Source organism: Bactrocera latifrons, unplaced genomic scaffold, assembly GCF_001853355.1.
Source record: "Bactrocera latifrons isolate USDA-ARS-PBARC rearing strain unplaced genomic scaffold, ASM185335v1 scaffold_3, whole genome shotgun sequence".
Classification (NCBI taxonomy): domain Eukaryota; kingdom Metazoa; phylum Arthropoda; class Insecta; order Diptera; family Tephritidae; genus Bactrocera; species Bactrocera latifrons.
In genome coordinates, this window is record NW_017536629.1 from 1,484,200 (window position 1) to 1,505,364 (window position 21,165).

Genomic DNA, 21,165 nt, shown 5'->3' on the forward strand with positions numbered 1-21,165 from the left:
GGTGATATTGAGTTTTATAATAGAATTTTTTGCAAGAAACTTCAGGAAAAGTGTTTGAATTTTTGCCATTTCTTCACCAGCTATAACCCCACCACCACCAAAAAAATTTATCTCAAAACAAAAGTTCTTTGAAGTGTTAATCTCAATAGCTGTATTATAGGAGCAAATATCACTCCATAAAACTACGGCTCCAAGCAAATTGATGGCAAATTCCAATAAGAAGCTGTTCTTAAAAGTAGAACTTTCCAAGTTTGTAAATGCTAATTATACGCGTGGAAAAAGGGAGAAAAAGAGCAGCTGTTAACAAATATTTAAAGGTATCTCAAAGAACTATGTAAAATTTTATAAAAATCGGTTGAGTAGTACCGAGAAAAATTGTTTTAAAGAAGGTGCATTCTGGCGAGCCTCGAGCGCATAAACACTCAAGGCTGTATCGCCGAAACTATTACTCGGATCAACTTGAAAATTGATATTTTGAAAACCGTAAATCATTTTAATTAGAGTAACATTATATTATAAAGTGAAAATATTTTCACAAAAATACCTATTTTGGGAAGCCATCTGCTGTCAAAAACCAATAAATAGACCAATCCTTCGTTCATTACCTGTATACATCGATTGAATTAATAATTGTTTGGGGTTTGAGGTAATTTTAAACAGGAAAATCCCTTTCACCGCCAGACTATTTTTTTCGGATATCCCCTTAAAGATCGTATATGTTTTCAATGGTATCCAAAAATCGTGAATCACTAATTATTAATCTACATTAATTCTGTAAATGTACCTTAGTTTTAGGGTTAACTAACAATTTTTATTAATTTAAATTTATTGAACTAATTGCATCTTCAAAAAAAAACCTGTTTTTTTTTTATTTTTCCAAAAAAAATTACAAAACACGTTTTTTGTTTTTGTTTTATTATTAGATATTATCCGTTACCCCCATTTATCCAACCTATGCAGTTTAAAAACAGCAGTACTTGCCGTTTCCTACAGGGCGGATGGAAAATGCAGTTGGAATTTGGATGAAGTTGGTAAAAGGCTGAAATGCATTTATTTGTTGCTATTTCGTTTTTCCTCGGCAACTGTCATACACTCTGCTTTCTCTTTCTATCTCATGAAAGAAAGTGCTCACTTGCTGCAGAACCACACGCATGCACACACACACGTGTTTGTCAAAGGGGAACCGGTTCAACTGGTAAAGAGAACAATGGTGGATGATATTTTGTTATTCGTTGCTGTGCTGTTGTTATTGTTTACTTCTTTTCTATTGCGTTTGGTTCTGGCTACTGGTGTTTTTTGTTTTTTTCTGTTATTTTGGAAAGTTACACATGTTTACATATTGCAATTACAAATTTAGCGTTTCGATTGTGCCACAGCACGGGTTCACATTTTGATTACCTTTGCATATTGCTTGCGCGAAGCAATTGATATAACCTCAAAAGGGTATGGAAAAATTTTTTGAGACGAAGCCCCTGCATATCACATCGTGTTAATCTTTATATGCTGAGTAGTTAAGTCTTAAATTTGCCGAGAAGTTTGTGAAACCCAGTAGAAAACGTCGGAGACCCTTTAAAATGCGTATTGCAATGGACAGCGTAATGAACTGAGTAGCTAAAACCGTTTATCGTCTGCCTGTAAACATCCTCAGTCTTATAATATCGATCTGAAATTTTGCACACATCTTTTTCTCCCCAAGACGTCGCAATCGCCGATACTAGATCGCTATATCATTTATAGGCAATCAAAATAAAGTTTTTGTATTGAAATTCGAATTTCGGATTCTAATTCTCGGTGCAACCGAATTCAATTTTTTTTTTTTTTCTTTTTTTAATATAGACTATTTTTTACTCTAATGTTTGAACATTTCAAGCTGATTTTCGACTAAATGTTGTTTTCTTTGAAATTCCACACTTTTCCAGAAAAAAGAACATTTCGTCGAAAGTTTGGAAGAAATCACTTTACAAAAATAAATCTGTAGTATGGTCGTACTTATGGAACACTAATTATTCATAATAATGAGCAATTTTTCATTGCTTCTCAATTAAGCAAAACTTTTTCCAAAGTCACATAATCCCAGCCTTTCAATCAAAACTCGATTCACTGATTCATGGATGACATGGCTTGAGAGATACATGTAGCTTATAGAGATCCTTTTAATTGGTCTTTAAGTTTTAATACTGATTTTCATGTGTTCTGCTTCTAGATGTTGTCTTCCAATTGGATTTGCTTAGAAGTCTGGAGCCGTATCCGATTTACTGATTACTGATTATTATTTTCGAAACAATTTCACTCAAAAATATTAAATCTTGCACAGAGAACGAACCGTTTGAGTTTTTTAAAAGTAAAAGTTAATAGAAATCGAGTCAAAATAATCGCCTTATGGGCACATTCTCTTCACAACTCAAAAATATTATATACATTTCTTTTATATATGCACATTATTATACACTCGTTTTTTTACGAATGACAAAAATTATTTTTTTGATACTTTAATTTGCAAACTTCCTTACATTTTTCAATTCAAACGCATCACTTCCATTTAGATTGTGTCAAAATTTCATAAACAATCTTTATTTATTAATTTTTTCCGCTTTTCGCTATTGTATTTCCGTTATAATATGCAAATTCATAAATGTATTACTGTTTTCCGCACAAAACGCATACACGAATATCGGCTTTTAAATAATATAAGCCAAGCCGTTATCACAAAAATTTCCGCAGCTGCTCGCTGACATGCAAACGACTTCTATTCTATCCAATCGCACCGGACGCACTAAGCGCCACTTCATACTTGCTGCATGCACTTGGGCCCGCCAGCTAGCCAGCCAAACGGTCTCACTGTGTGTTACAATCAAAACATCCACTGAAATGCCGTTGTGGGGAGTGGCTTTTGTGTGGCAGTTGCCATCCATCATTTTGGTATCCACCGAAACGCACATTAACAGTCGGACATGCGCACTGCCGCCATGCTTACATTCACCACTGGGGGAGGAGTTTGCTGCCTTCAACCACATCAAACAGCGCCGCCGCCAGGCACAACGTAAAACAACAACACACGCGCCACGAAAACTCTCCGCTCTGCTGATTGGCTGGCAGCCGGGTTCGTAGTGTATTTTTTTCGATGTTTGTGGCTTTGTCGCACAACTCATTGTGGCTTTGTGGCAATAGCTTTGATGTTGAGCATTGTACATGTTGATTTTATGTGTTGGCATTTTAGTTTATTCGCTTATGATTTTCGTTCGCCATTTTTTAGCTTTCTCATTTGGTTTGCTTGTTTTTTTTTTCATTTTTAATTTCAGTTTTTACTCTCTCGCTATTTTTTGTTTTGGTATTTGATAGCGCATACTTATACCTGTATGTTATTTCTATATTTCGCGGGCATTTTTGACATTTCGCTTTATGCACATTCCTTTGCTCGCTTTCCACATTTCGCAGACTTTTTTCAGCTCCAGCGTCGCCATCCGCCGTCCGTCGCCTGCCTGTGTTATCTATCACCCTGTCAATCATTGTGGCAATGCTTTTTGTTGGACTCTTCACTTTTGACCATATTAGTTTTTATTGCCGTGCGCTGAAGCTCACTTGGCATTATTTTGCTTCTCTTTGCCACTTTTAATGTGTTCAGCACACAGCACAGCAGATAGCGTAGCCAAACAGCAGTTTATTTTAAGTCAAAGTTTTTTTCAAGTTGCAGTGAAATCAAAACAAAAGTTTTCGCAGAACTTTGCGAAGTTTTGAAATAATAAATTGACACATTTAAAAGTTCGAAAGGGGGAAATGAATAAAGTTGGGCAAAGCACATAAATTGCATATTGTCGATTTGGAGCGCTAAACTAATCAGTTATGGAATACTTGATTTTGTATAAATAAGCACATTTATGTAGACTCATACATATGCACATGAGTTGGTGGTATGAATAACGGTACGGTAGCGTTATATCACGTATATGAGTACACACATAGCTACGAGTTTGTTTATCGAAAACAGTCGTTACGTTGGAAATTCAAATAATGTATTAAATCGATCATCAATGAACTGAATTTGTTTACAAAAGAACATTCCTTTTTTAAGGAGTTATGCACGTTTGTAAATTGCCAAATTTTTTATTCTCATATGTATGTACATACATACATATATCGGAGGTAATAGTGGTGGGTTATGAGGGGGGAAAATGGCGCTTTCTGAATCCGCCCTTAGATGTACAAAGTTGGTATTGAGTATATTTTCTGGATATTTAAAGTTGAGCCGGCAAATAATTTCGGAGATGTGAGCGTATTTGAAAGAATTTTTTAACTTAGTGTATCCGCTTCCTAAAATTAAATTAAACGCTTTCTCCGAAATGGCTGGATTGATCGACTAAAAAATTCAACACAACCGTTTCAGATAAAACATATAGGTAATGATTAGGGGCGGATATAACTTTTAACTTTTGGGGGGAACTCTCCGTAATAACTGCCACTTTGAAGTGTAATTTTCTCTAAAAAATCGACACTTTTTGGAAATCCACAATTTGTCAAGAATCAAAAATTTGACTAGACCTTCGATTATTACCTGTATTCACCTATGGTTATAATATTTTTATACCCTGAACAGGGTATATTAAGTTTGTCACGAAGTTTGTAATACCCAGAAGGAAGGGCCGGAGACCCTATAAATTTTATATATAAATTATCAGTATGTTGAGCTGAGTCGATTTAGCCATGTCCGTCTGTATGTCCGTCTGTACGCCTGTCTGTATATATACGAACTAGTCCCTCAGTTTTTAAGATATCGTTTTGAAATTTCGCAAACGCATTTTCTCTTCAAGAAGCTGCTCATTTGTCGGAACTACTATAATATATAGCTGCCATACAAACTGAACGATCGGAATCAAGTTCTTGTATGGAAAATTTGCACATTTCACAATAGATATATAATAGTATAGATTATTTTTGGAGGCAACAATGTAATCTCTGAAGAAATTGTTTAGATCGGATTACTATAGCATAAAGCTGCCATAGAAACTGAACGATCGGAATTAAGTGCCACCAGTCAGGCTGATTGTCGGCACAGATCGTATGACACCTTAATTCTGCCCTTTTATATTCCCCCTACAATAGTCAAATGCTGTGCTGTCGAGGAGAATTTCAGCAGCGACCTCTAAATACAATAAGGATTTATTATTTCATTAAGATTTACGGTATGCTTCCTGGCAAGAGATTTGAGGGTTTCAAGTATATCATGGGCAAAAAGTAGTAAAACTTAGTTCATAATTTATTCTTCAAATCTATGTCGGGGCCTAAAACGACGTGTCAACGTTTTTTCTAATCCTCGAAACAGTTTTTAAAGTAAATTTCTGGAATAGCCTTTAATTGACTCAATACGGTTTACCCGGAGCGGTCACTTCAACCCGCCGAATAGCCAGAAGTCCCACGGAGCGACATCAAGCGAATACGGTGCTTGCGGCACGATATTGGTTGAAAATTTTGCGAAAAACTCACGAAGAGTCTTCGGCACAAATGATCTTTCAAAATGGTAAGATCTCTGACGATTCTCAGCACCTATCTCTTTATTTATTTAAGGACGTGTTGATCATCAATTGATGTTGATGAGCGTCTTGGACGTGATATGTCGTCAATACGTTCTCAGCCCTCCTTGATTAATTTAAACTAATCAGAAACACCTGCCTGTGGCATTCAGTTATCACCGAAGGGATTTTCCAACATTCTCAACTTTTCGGCACTAGAAATTTGATTCCGCATATAAACTTTAGGAGAACTTCTTTGTTGAATAATTTCTTTATAGAAAGCCAAACGTATATTAAAGACTAATTATTTTTTGATGTGAAATTTGACACCAATGTCACAGAGAGTCATACTATTCTAGAAAAAAAATATTTCGACCAATGTGTTTTCGCGCGAAATATAAGTTAAAAGGTCTCACTACTTTTTCACACTTATTATTGACGATATTGTTTTTCGCCAGAAATTGGAACCTACTTTTTGGATAAAAATCGGTTCATTATATTTTTGGCATGCATCGTAATGTTTTTATACAAAGTTAGTCAGAAATATTATTAATTGTTAAAATTAAATAATTAATGTAACGTATTCCACATGGCTTCTTATCAAAGTTGATTTAAATCTGTCTTAATAATATTCTCTAAAGCCTAACTCTAAAAATTCTAATTTCCTATCATTAAAGCTTCGTATACCTATGTACATATTATACGCACACTCAAACAAACATATATAAATATTTAAATGACATTACAATTTCATTAACTCAACTCTCATTTCAATTAAACACACCGGGAAACTTAATTATTTAATTCAACTCATTTCAACAGAAACGGCAATAATTTTTATCCCTTCGACAATTCAAACGCCTTTATTTAGATAGCTTAACGCAACACGCCACGCCACGCCACTTGCTCGAAGGCAATTCTAATTGTAAATCTCCGCTCAACCACAAATTCAAAATTCACAGCCAACTGCGACAGCGATAAACCGCCGTGGAACATGGAGCGTGGTCCGCGGGACTGGTGTCTTGCGCGATTAGCCAAGAACATTATAGATTCCAACTATGCACTTAGAAAATACTCCGATTTGCACGCTCAATCGCCTCTGTTACGTGATTGCACATGTTGTTGTTGTTATTGTTGGTGTACGATTGTTTGCCGAAATGGCTTTCAGGTTTTATTCGAGCTTTGCAGCTCGTTTGTGGTTAGGTTGCGTGGTGAAATGTGTATGTATGGATGTGTGTTGTTGTGTATTTCAAGCAGCTCTGCGCGTTCATCGACTCCGCAAGCAATAGCGGCGAGTGAATATTTAATTTAATTAACAACAAGACCCATTTAAATTGTATCTGGCGAGTTGGCTGTTCATTACCACGGCCGCAGCAGCATTTGGAATTTATTGTTATTGCTGTGCGCAACCAAATATTGTCATCGAAACAATTTCTGGGAATTGCAGGCGGCCAAATGCAAATGAAAATGGTCGAACACTATTTTCTGCTACTATTTTCTTAACTAAAGGAATTTCGAAATTGAAGCTCATTTTGTTAAGGGGCGTTCTGGGACAGAGGCATGACTTTTGGAAAATTTTTACTCCAAAATAAAAAAACACCATCATTTTGGTATTAATAATTAATCTGTATATCATTGTAATTTCAAGAGTTTCTAACAAAAAGTTCATAGAACTAAATTACACGTAAACGTTATTGAAGTATAGGCTGGAAAGTATGTCCATCTCTTAACAGACTAGATAAGAAAGCGAAGTAAATGGGTCTGGAAGTGAACGAGGTCAAGACGAAATATCTGCTATCCTCAAACAAACAGTAGTCGGACTCCCGACTAGGCTTCCACCTCACTGTTGACAGTCAAAAATTCTATGTCGTAGATATGTTCCTCTATCTTGGAACCAGCATTAACGCCAACAACAACGTCAGCCAAGAAATACAGCGCAGTATAACTCTTACCAACAGGTTCTACTTCGGACTGAGTAGGCAATTGAGAAGTAAAGTCGTCTCTCGACGAATAAAGACCAATCTCTTCAAGTCACTCAAAACGAGGCAGGGATAATACCGTGCCTGCCAGGAACGATCGAGTTTGTTCTCCCATACACAATTTGAATAAAGAGAACAGATGCAAATATACATATAAAGGCAAGATAACGAAGCAGACCAAAATAGGAAAAAGGAAAAGTATATACAGACTTATAGCAACCGTAACAAGGCTCCGGTCATTTGAAGAGCAAGTGCTGAAAACGAGATTATCGTATAACAGTACTTGCCAATGTAACTTACAATTCGAAGGGAGTAAGGGGACGCTGCTACATTTCCTCTGCAAGTGTCCAGCTCTAAGACAAACCCGTCATCCAACTCTTAGAATCCATTGGGTAAAATAATCTTAAAGGTCTACCTACTACTCTAGTCTCATTGAGAAGATCGACGCAAATCACATCTTTGTCGATTTTAAAATCGCTTTCGACAATACGAAAATGAACTGCCTCTATGCCGCTATATCGGAACTTGTTAAGTCCGCGAAGCTATGCGGCTGAGTAATTTGACGTTGAGCAACACCAAAAGCTCCAGATCGGGAAGGACCTCTTCGAGCGGTTCGATTCCAAGCGAGGTGTCAGACAATGAGACTGCCTTTCGTGCGACTTCTTCCATCTACTACTGGAGAAAATACTACTTTAGACTCAATAGGCATTTGAAAAGTGAACTCCTCTCTTTGCAACTATCTCTTTCCCGTCCCGCTATATGGTATGGAACACAACTCTGCTGTAAAACCATTCTCACGTACATTCCTAAAGCCGACTCATAAGATGATGTCATTATCCATACATCCATGGTTTTACAGCAGAGTTGTGTTCCCTTCTCGCAACGGCAAGTATTAAAGTCAATGATGAGCTGTACGAGATATATGGCTACATTGACATAGCTCAGCGTAAATAGAGACAGCTGCTGTGCTGGCTAAGTCGGGATGGAAGAGAACACTTCAGTTTTGAAGGCTTTCAATTCAGTACACAGAGCATTCCGAAATAGTGGTCAGGAGGAGAAGGATCTGGCTTCACTTGGTATCTCGAATTGACTACACATAGCGAAATGAAGAAACGACGCACTGTTGTTAACTCGGATATAACTGCGTAAGCGGTATCTAGAATTTTATATATTACTTCAATTTCGCCTATTTTATCTAAACCTAACCATTTTTAACCTGTGAAAGTTCTTAAATCTTCAGTAAATAATATAAAAATATAAAGAAAATGTTCACATACAACTAATATGCCATAGACCTTCCACACAGTATTCAGTTTGGTAGACATTCAATACATATAGCACACAAAGCAAATTCATATTTCAATTGACTGTTGGCTAATATTTGATTTTATTTGATTAGTTGCGTTTATTGCCAAACGATTAACCACACCCTTCAAACCAAACTGGCATCTATATTCATTACAGTGATTTCGATGGCGTCCAATGCATGTGTGTGCGCTATTTCCATATGTGCTGCCGAAGCAATGCTCGAGCGAGTGTAAAAAATTACTCTCACCACGCTTCCGTATCCGGTTCGCATTGCTCGCTGGCCCCGCGAGACCAGCACATGCTCGAAAATGTCAACAATCTGCTCAACTATGCCACAAGCAAGTTAACGATACTTAGTTCGCCAAATACTCGAATGCTAGTGCAAGGCGGCCGTCCAGCAGCGGTTTGGGGGGTGTGAGCGCTTTGACGCTGCCTTCGCTTCCTTTGCTTTCCTTGCCTTTCGCAGAAAATAACATTTAACCGCACTTGAGTTGTAGTTGTACATTTGCTCAACCACATTAAATTCCCGAATTCTCCCAAGGGACAGTAATTTGCCACAAGGGTTAGCTGCAGGAGCATTCCATTGGGCATGCTGCCACTACCAGCCACACCGCCGCAACGCCACTGTGCCGCCGCCGCCCGGCGATGTGTGAAGCGGCGGCGTGCTGGGTACACTTCGACACTCGTAAGTAGTGCGTAAGTGCGGTGAAACGGCCATAAATCAAGTGAGCGTTGTCGCTTCGTTTAGCCGGCGAATGTGCGGTTGTGTTTCATGCTACTAACGGTATAAAATGCGTGAAGGAATGGTCAGCAGAATTCTTGAGATGTCGTGCAAGTGCGGATATGTGTATGTATGTAGACGCATGCGATTTGTGTGTGTGTGTGTGTGTGTGTGTGAGTGCTTGTTGCGGTTGACACTTTTACTGTGTTAATAATAAATAAAAAGGATAAATGCATTCCTAAGTGGATAAAAAGGATGCTGACACAATGTATGTACTTGACTTTTCTTCATTGGGCTTTGTCAAAAACTGACCTCGAACCGCAAATGCCCATCGAAAAGTTAAACACAAATAATAAAGCAAAAATAAACAACATTCTTTTTACATAAATGATAAGGTTAGACACTCGAGCGCGTATATTTACAGAGACTTTTACTTTAAGAATAACATTTAGAAATGTAGAGCAGAATAACGACATGCCTTCACATACAGCGGTTCAGGAAAGTTATTGACGATTTGAAAATCGTGCTTGGCAACTTTAACGCCAGGGGGGCAAAGCAGTTATCTTTGGCACAACGGTCAGTAAATTCAGCCTCAATGATGAAACTTCCCAACTGGGTTGAGGCTGAGCGACTTCGCCGAGGACCCGTATTTGATTATATATAGTACTAGGTTCCAGCATAGAAAAATTTATCAAGCTACCTGTCTATCTCCGGATTGAAAAGCCACCAACCAGATCGATCATGTTGTGATAGACGGAAGACACGTATTCAGTGTTTTAGACAGGCGTACGCTCCGAAGTCCTAACTGTGCAGCAAAAAACACACCTTAACAAACACAAGGAAGGAAGGTATTCTGCTTCACGTGCACTTCTGCTCTCCGAGAGCAGACTGATACCGAGAGTTGAAGATAGAAGCGAAGTCCATTTTCAGACAAAAAAAAGAGAGAGAGACCGAAATGGGTGAGTATGAATAGCTTGATAAGCTGGTCGACATGGGTAATGCTCAAAAATTCAGCAAAAAGGTGCGGCGATTAACAGAAGGTATCAAGACTGGAGCAAATTCTTGTAGAACCCCCAGAGGTGATCTAGTGACTGATGCCCAGAGCATACTAAAATTGTAGAGGGAACACTTCTCCCGCCTGCTGAATGGCAGTAAAAGCAGAACACCAAGATATGGTGTAATCGATTCCTTATTCGAAATTCCAATAACAATTACCCACCTGAAGAACGACAAATACTACGGCGAATAACTGATAAGGAGCATTCATCAGCTTCTTTGTAGAATGTGCTCTACCTAATCCACAAAGAGGATGACCCTAAAATATGGGCCAACTACCCTGGGATAAGCCTTCTCAACATTCCGTATATGGTTTCATCGAGCGTATTGTGTGGAAGATTAAAGCCCACCGTCAACAAACAGATTGGATATTATTGATATGGCTTTAGGCCTGAAAAATCAAAAACTATTCAGACATTCACAATGCGGCAAATCTTAGAAAAGACCCGTGAAAAGAGAGTCGATACACACGCCATCTTTTCGTCGATTTTAATGCTGCTATTGACGGCACAAAAAGGAGCTGCCTTTATTCCGCTATGTCTGGATTGCTTATCCACTCAAAACATCTCTGTTTTAGGAGTCGAAAAAACTCTGTTCTCCGAAACGACTGAATCGAGATACTTGAAATTTCTAAGAAATTTTTTTGGATAGAGAAAAATAGAGTCCGAGAATAATAAAAGAAATACGATTTTCGACAATAATATTGATTTTCTAAGCCCTTCAAAGCCTTTCCCAAAAAGTGACCACCAATGCTCCTGAATTTTTAATTTATGTTAGAGGAAGGATTAATCTTCATAAAAATGCTGACATTCAATGACGAGAAAGAAGCCTTTCTTCGCATTTGTCAATTTCAGAGCCTGTAAGGCTCCATTTTAACCGGCACAGAGCAATTATAATCGGAGTATAAATAATAAGCATTAGTAGGCGCTTCCTCCGCTGATTAGTAAAACTTTAAATACGATTTTATTGTAGCCAATTCATTTTCTAAAAAGTTTCAAATCACCTTTTTATGGTATTAGTTTTTAAAGCGTTGAACTCGTGCATGCGCCAGCTCAATTGCAATCCCAAGAAATTCGTAATACAAGGAAATGAAAACATGCACAGCGCAAAGGATCAATTATGGTCTATAAAATGTAATGATATCTAATAATAGAGTGCTGGCAAATGTTTGTAATGCCCAGGCGCTGGTATGATTGCACGACAATGATGGTTGCGACCTATGAATGGCGAGAAAACACGACCTTCCCGCGCCACCGCGCCACTGCGCATATGTTGGCATTGACATAAACATAGATGTAGATATGTATGTAGTTACGTGAACATGAAAGCATATGCTTTGTATTGCACCTCGGTCCTGCTACAATAATATCACTTCAAGCAATGGCATTTATATAATTTATTTACATGCATATGTACATATATGTATGTAGATAAAGAAGCAGGAGTGCACATATGCACAAAGTCATATACATACATTCAAAACCGGATATGGCGAGGCCACGAATTGAGCGCCATGTTCTTAAGCACTAACAATTTCGAAACACATAAAATTATATGTGTACAGCAGCGTTTTAAATAATAGCACTGCAATGCAAATTGGAGAATTTCTTTTATAAAGGCGAGTATTCAAACATAATTGAAGTAAACTACTTTTATTTTTACTTGTGTTAAATTTTGATAGCCATATATTAAACATTGTACTTAAATATTTTTTTTCTTGATAAGACATATATATCAATGTTTGTGGTAAAAGTAATTTCTATGGAAGGGTATGAAATTTTACTCCGAAGCATTCGCCGAAAATCCTCATTGCTATATCCTCCTAGCGGGTGCCGACTGGGCAATGGACGTCGCTGGTGGCACCATTGTAGCTTGGCAATGGGACTAGTTTCTAGTAAGTCTTGGTGGTGCAATCAGACGATGTCTAACTAAGACAAAGGTCTCTGCTAAAGGTTCCTCGAAAAACGAAACTTAACATTAGGGACCAAAAATATAGAAAGCGGGCTATTGTATTAGCCCAAACGTCGGTAGAACAAGCGGCTGCTACTAGCGCGGGTCAGAGCGAGTTTACTGTAAATACAATTGAAGAGGACACTCTGCCACGCTGTCCGGGAGATGGCGGCAATAAACAGTAGACCAAGAGCTAGTAAGGAGGGATTGAAAGCAAACGCAACCTACGAAGCAGCGATGAAATTCCATGAAAGGCTTAGCTGCAAGCTTAACCAGACTAAGGAGGAAAAGGAAAGGTTTGCTTAGGCTGTAGCAAGAGGGAAGACGACTGAAAATACTACGCACGAGGGAGCACTTCACATCCTCATATCCGTTGAAAATCAAACAGCGGTGCCAGCGAAAAGACCGAGGAAATGGACGTCACTGTAATGAAAACCTCAGACTCGATCGAAAGAAACCCTCAACATCCAGGGAAAGCGATGGAGATCAAACTCCAAAGCGTTCTTCAGCAGACTATATAAATAAAAATACCAAGTGAGCCGAGGATATATTATACGAACGGTTCCGAAAGACGACGTGGGACATAGATACCGTGTAACTTCGTCTCAAGAAGCAAAACCCAGCCGACAAACACGAAAACGCGCTAGAGGAGCGAGAGATGAAAAAGGATTTAGGAGAGATCCTAAAAGCCACATTAAAGCTCCACGAACCAGATAAGGGGACAGGTGCCTCGAACCAACCCCGTGAAGAAACCCAAACAAAAGAGTGAAGGTTCTTCAAATAAATCTACATAAAAGCAAGGGGGCATCCTCCTTAATTTAGAGTGGATCGGCTACCATGCACCTTTAGTTCAGGAACCGTGGATAGCGTTGGGAAATATGGTATGGTAAAGTCGCCAATATACTATAAGTACTTTCCGAATGCAACAAATAGAGTAAAAACGGCCATACTGGTAAAGAAATGTATGCAGTCATGTACTGTCAAGGAATAATATCACATCGCATCACATCAGAGAAGGTCCTTAGCGACAGGGAAGTTGTAGATGTAGCGGCTGACGGAAAGCGGCTGCATCCACTACCCAGCTTTCCAATTAAACTGAGGTTGAAATATCTCAGTAATCATATCTTCCTCGAACCAAAATTGTATGAAATGATAGTAGATGTTTCAATAAATTTATATAGATTTTAGTGGCATCACAAAGAACCAGCCTTCTTGATTGTTCAGGTGAAGCACTTCGTAATTCTTATTGGGAGAATCAGCCCCATAACCTTACTAAATGGATTATAAATTAAAACATGTAAGAAACTCAATATTTGATTTTTATTACTTTTAAATAAATTTCGAATTCTTTGACCTGTCAACGATCTATTTTTAGGTATGGCATGTCCATTATACAGCAATAACATCCTCCATTCGTTATCCAGGTCTTCGCATAGTCATAATCTTCAATACATTTTTCAATTATCCATATGAAGGCTTTGGATTCTCACGTTGTAATTTTGTAAACAAAACAATATTTTTTTATCGTTTTCTCCACATGCTCGTTATGAATTTGCGACGATATTATTTTTGCTGCTCCAGCTCATTTGAATATATTATATTATATCTTACGAACTACAAACGACACTCACACCAGCAGTAATCAGCGCACATTGCTTGCAATTGTTCATCGATAATTCCAGTCTATATTTACCTCAACTTATGTTAAAGAAAGGTACAATAATACCAACAGAAGCATGAGCCAAAGCAGTCAAATGCAACAGATGCTCCGAACTACGTCACGCACCACCCCTTCTTGGTTAAATTTAAAACTTTCAAAATAATAACACACAAAAAAAAACAGCTAGAATTGCACAGTTCAAAATCTAGAAGGGACACAAAAGATGGTGCCAACGGATCGTGCCTCGAAAGGTGTGTCGCCCGGCGCATAAAGCCACTTGGCATTCCCTCGGCTCCAATCGGCATTTATGCGCGTAAGTGATATTTTTTTCACGCTTTCGCATATATTTCGCAAACACGCCGTGGAATACATAATAACAGGCGACGTCCAACAACCTGACACCCGCGCAGCGCTCATAGCGTACTCATATCATAGGCAATCGGTGAAAGATGTGGTCATGTGCGGCGCCCTGCCACAACAAGGGTTGCTTGCACTCCCACTGCTTTTTACACGAATAGACCGTTACCAATACAACAAAAAACGCATATATACTCGCTTTGCATTCACCTTTTACTATCGCACCTTTGCCGCCATGACGTGTTGGTTCGTACGTCGTCTTGTGGCTGCCGCCCGGCAGGTGTTACACAAATGAAAAAGCTCGTGAAAATCTTTTAAGAACACAGCGATGTGTGTGAGTAAATGTCATAACGCTTAAACGTGTCGAAATTTCCAATTTGCCGCGCAACAACAACAACAACACGTACAATACATTACATACGTGTGACTTTAAAGTTGTTGAATATTTAGCCAAAAGGCATAGGAACGGTTGCGACCTTCCTTTTTAAATCACAGCCGGGCATATCTGCTTTCTAATAATTTCCATATTTTCAACAACTCATTAAAAGTTTGTTTGCTGTGATTTCAGCGCGGCTTCGGTGACTTGTACGTGTGTTTGCACTCGAACATTTCGTCAGCGCCAAATTCGGCATTGTCACATGTCACATATGTGTGTGTTGTGTCACCAGCGCCTCACACTTTGCCCTTTACTCTTGCAATTTCACGACAAATACAATTCAATCGAAATCCAAACAGTTACCGCCATCCACCGCAAGGAACACAAACACACTCATTTGTGCATATGCTTTCATGTAAGCACACAGGCACACACGTACCCAAGCACGAATGCATGTGTGTATTTTACCCTTTAAAACGAGCGCTTGTCCGTCAGTTGGTGATGTCCCTGCGCTCGCCCGCCCGCCCAGCCAACCGTGTTAGTCGAAAGACAAACACAATTTCATGGCGGTAATCAATCTTCTTCTACGCACTGAACACTGACAGCTCAGTGGTGTAGAGTCAAATTGCGAGTCTTGTGCCACTTCCTAACATTCTGCGAGTACATAGTGCTGCCAGGCGGGCACTACTGCCCTTACACTGACATGTACATTTCGATGTGTGTGTGTGTGTGTGTTGCGCTGGAATTTGTTCCGGAAAGGGATGTATTGTACAATGATGATCGGTGTCGCTTCTTGTCCCATTTATGCGATACTTAAGTACATGCATGGCACAACCTTGCGGCTAGAACGCTAAGAATGCTAAACTGAATCACTAGTGAGTTTGCAGTGACTATATCCTAACTAGTTCGAAATGGATGCATATACCGGTGATTGTATTGGAATACTATCAGATGTAATTTAATACAGCTAAAGTTCTTTCTTAATAATGTGGGAACTTGAGACCAAATTCTTAGTATATCATATACATTTCGTTGGCGCTTTTCAACAAATTCTCGGTTATCGAATAAAGTTGTCAATATTTGATGAATATTTGTTCGAAAACGGCATTTAGTATTTAAACAGAATTTGGAGCCTGTGGACACAACGAAAGCGTAAAGACTACGCCGTCGATAAAATTTTTTCAGCAGAGCCAGTCTTTCCTCATCTAAAATGTCTCGGAAATTGGTTTTAAACTTGACTGACAAACCTAGTTCGTGTATTAGCTAAGGCTATTAACATTTTGCATTCCATATTATTCCAGTATTATTAGTATCTGTGTAGAATCACGAAAAGTTCATCGCAATAAAGTGATGACACCAACAACACTTGTTGTACCGATATTCAACTTTTATAAAATTGAACAAGCTGAAAACGGATACGCTTTTGTTCACAAGAAAGCAAAAAATTCCTCTACGGAGGAGGGTAAACTAAATTTCAAGAACTGCACCAAGTACCTTTGGATCGTCTGTAAACTGCTATGAAAGAACAATGTGGAAGAAAGAGTGAGAAAAGCTAGCAATGCTTTAAATGCGTGCAGGCACTACTTGGGTGCTCTCTCCCTCTCTGCTCTACGGTGCTGTAGTATGGTGGACAGGCGTACGGAAATCCACCTACAGAAAGCCAATGGAAAGGTTTCAGAGGCTCGCAGAGCTGTGCATAATGGGAGATTTAAGAACAACTCCAACGGCGGCTCTTGAATTGGTACTAAATCTACCAACTATAGACCTCTTCGCTGAAAATGCACTGCAAAATCGTTGGGACGATACTGGCTGCAGGAAAACTTACATGCCGAACCTTCGCGCATAACTCGGTCAGCAATGGCGGTTTGGCAAACACCGACGACATGATAGTACTTTTCAACTGGGAAAGAAGGTTCAAAGTAAACATAGAAAAATATGCTTGGGGTAAAGGTATGGTGGCTACACGCAACACTGTAAAAATTTGCACGGATAGCTCGAAAATGGACGATGGAGTTGGTGCGGAGATATACTATCTCAGCAGCATTTTAAGTTGCCGGACCAACGAAGTATATTTCAAGCTAAGGTCTTTGCTATTACACGAAGGCTTCGAGGGCAATGAAATCGTAAGCGATATTGCCAAGAATTTTGTACAGCTAACACCCGAAAACGTAATCAATATTGGGAAACCCCTGCATTGTCTATACGACAACTTGGTGAGTAAAATGAAAACCCGAAGGAACGATTTACCTGGGTGCAAAACGGCAAAAGTCAAGGCCATAACGGTAGATCGAAAGTACACAAAATTCTTATTAGCACTCGATAGAAGAAACTGTAGGAACATGATCGGAATACCAACTGTTCACAGTGTGGTGGCGACACACGCCTGCAGAATGAGGCTGTCAGATCGAGAAGACTGCAGGAAATGTCTAGAGTAAGGCACTAGGGTAACAATGGAGCATGTCTCGTGCACTTGTTCCGTTTTTGCAAGACTACGCTGTAAGCACATGGGGTCCCCACGGTATGATACACTGTAGGAGGTATCGGTAGTGAGTTCTAGAGTAAGACTACACCTTATAGACCTAGTAACTGAACTCTATCTGGTATCGCAAAGGACCAAAACTGGTCTATGAGTAGCTCATTGGCTTACCAAAGTAACCTCGCCTTTGCTGGCGGTACCTATGCTTGGAATAAATATTAATTTATGTATTTATTGGGGATTTTTAAATGTTGTCCAATATATCGTCTTGATGGCCACTTAAAGAGCACCAGCTATAGAAGATACTGTTACAGATGATCAAAGAATGTAAGAAGTTATAAACGAGTTGTAACTACTGTAAAGTTCGGTACTACTTTCGCCCCAATGGTACTACTATCGTCGTAGTTATGAACTGCTGTGACTAAGTGTTGGGTTAGCGCAACACACACTTCACCTGCACACGAGCTTATTCGGTGTATTTATTTCTTTACAAATATACTTAAACTGAAAAGTGTTATCGTATACTTATCCCTCTAATGAAATGTCAATTACGAGTGTTAATATTGTGGCAGCAGATTCTTAAAGACAGCATCTAATATTTTCGATAGAAAAATTGCTCATAGCACCTCCTTATTCGTCCTTCTAATTTATTCACTGTCTTTCATTAGTAAACGGGTTCAACCAAACAGATATTAAAAATGCAGCAAAAGTAAACTTTCAGAAAAAATTTCTCTCACAAAACATTTCTCTAAAAATACAAGAAACTTTCCTTCGCATCTCCACCCCATGTAAAAATTGTTGCCATCAATAGTTTGCAGTTTTTCAGTTTATAATATTTGTTGATAATTTACTCATGTATGTGCATCAACAATATTTTGGTAAGCATTATAATATAAAAATAATATTCTACAATATTAAAAATCAACAATCCTTTTCCCCTTTCACTACCTTACCCATTTGAACACAGGGTTATATTTGTAGTAAGTAACTGTTATTAATGAAATATACCTAAATGGTTTGGTTAATTTAGGATTATTGGCACATGTCTTCGTGCACACATTCTGGTTTTTACTTTACATGTTAGAAAATGACAGATTGTATTTACACGTGCATATACATATATATATATAAATGTATGTACGTATACAAAAGTATGTGTAGTCTTATGCATCTGCGGCAATTCGCATAAATCGGTGTCATCAAATCGTAAACTCATTTTGGCGAAAACGCTACTTTTATAAGAAACTCAACGAACAAATTCATAAGCGTTAAGAATCGCCATTAAGCTCAAAATTAGACTTTCTTCAATCGGTTGATAACAGATTGCAGTGATTTGATGTGTACACGCACCAACAGCTGTTAGTTATGAATCACAATTCATACACTTTATGGCCTGAAATGGAGGGATATTAAGTTAGGATATTGTTAAAGTTTGCGATAAACTTTTTGTCGTCCCTTTTATTGGTATTTTTTTAGTTAAAATATAAGTTTATACATATAGTATGTATGTTCACATGTACATACACACGTATATACATGATAGCGTACGAAATCAGTTAGTGGAAGAAGAAAGCTTTTTGAAAGACGGTTAACAAAGAGTTAATGAAAGAATAACGAAATTAGGTGATTAAAAGCGAATCTAATTTATTGGAAACCATTGCAAGTCATCCAGTTGATTATGACTTTTGCTAGCACGAAACAGAGAAAACTTTGCAACGTATTAACAATAAACATGTTTAGTTCATTTACTCAATAAATGACAAACTGAACTTCTTTGAGTTGCAAAAAAGTTTCATAACGAACTACATACATGCATACATATAGTACCCGGAAATTGTAATTAAATTTCCCGAGAAAATGATATTTCAAAGAAATGCATTTTGCTAAGTTGATAAGATTATGCCCAATATGAGCGCGAAACCAAAAAAAAAACACGCTAAAGGACTCCCAAAAAGCGAAGTGATGCTAATTTTTTTTTTTTTTTTTTTTTTTTTTTTTTTTTTTTTTTTTTTTTTTTTTTTTTTTTTTTTTTTTTACACGGTTATAATGCACCATCGCATCAGGCAACGATTGTGACCATAGTTAAAGCCAAAACCCCAATGATCAACTACCGTATTATATTTGGGTCCGCGCAAATTTTTCTTGTTTCCCAAACTAAAATTTCCGCTCCGTGGAACCCGTTTTCAGACGATCGAAGAGATGAAAAAAAATTCGTTGAAGAAGCTGAAGCTTAAAGCGATTAAGAAAAGTGTTTCGAGGGTTGGTAAAAATGTTGGCATAAGTGTATAACATCTGGTATGGATTACTTTGAAGGGAATCGCAACAAAATCGATGATTTTCTGAAGAGCATGTTATCTGGTGGTAAAAGTCAATTGAAAACTGCCGTGCTTTGCTACGTGTACGTAGGATTGGAAGGGAATCATCAATTATGAGTTGATCTTTTACGACCAAATACTTATTTCGAAGCTGTACTGTCAATAATTTGACGTCTAAAGGAAGCAAACGTTCAGAAGCGACCTGCTTTGGTAAATAGGAATGAAAGTGTATTCTATCTGAACAATAACAGGCTGCATACATCAAAAGTGGCTTGATTGAAATACCAGGAACTTGGTTGGGAGATTCTTATACACCTATCTTATAAAAAATCTTTTTTTTTCGAACAAAACGTATAATATTTTAATTGAATTTTAAATCATCTTTAATGATTCATCATTAATACAAAAAGAATGAATTTATTTTTAGTACTCCTTTAAGTGTAATCATTGAACATAATTTTTATGTCAAATCATTTTTTTAAATATTTTTACAATTTGTATATTCTTACTCTTTTCGATCTAACCTAACGTTGTTACATGATTTTGCTATCTTCTAATTCTCTGCGTATACTTATTTGTAATATCATCTGTATATGACTCTTGCCAACAGGTAGTCCCTTTTGGACTGGGTTGGCAATTGAACAGTAAAGTCCTCTCGTGATGATCAAAGGCCAAACTCTAAAGGTATCTCATCATTCCAATCCTGCTTTATGATGCGGAAGCATGGACAATGACATCATCTGTTGTGTTGGCCTTAGGAGTGTTCGAGAAAAGAAATTTGTAAAACGTTTGGTCTTTTGCGAACAATCAATGGAACGTTGAGCTGCACCAGATATAGTGCAACACTGTCATAGCTTAGCGAATCAAGAGACTGCCGTTGCGTTGTCTAGGTCATGTTGTCGGAATGGATGAAAACAATCCCAGCCTTGAACGTTTTCGATTCAATACCCGCCGGTGAAAGGAGACCTCCATCCCAGAGAGCTGCACTTGGTATCTGGAGAAGAAGGGCAGTAAACAAGAAGAAGTTACCATAGCTCAACTATTTTCGTAGCAAGTTCAACCTTTTTTCAATGCCTCAGACTTATCGAAATACTTTCATATACATTTTCTTAGGCTCTAAGTATATGAAGTCTTGATGGTGGATGCAAGCATTTTCGTCCCACCTCTTATAATTTTGTAATTTTTATACTCTCGCAACAAAGTTGCTAAAGAGAGTATAATAGTTTTGTTCACATAACGATTGTTTGTAAGTCCTTAAACTAAAAGAGTTAGGTATAGGGTTATATATACCAAAGTGATCAGGGTGACGAGTAGAGTTGAAATCCGGATGTCTGTCTGTCCGTCCGTCCGTCTGTCCGTCCGTGCAAGCTGTAACTTGAATAAAAATTGAGATATCATGATGAAACTTGGTACTCGTATTTCTTGGCTCCATAAGAAGGTTAAGTTCGAAGATGGGCAAAATC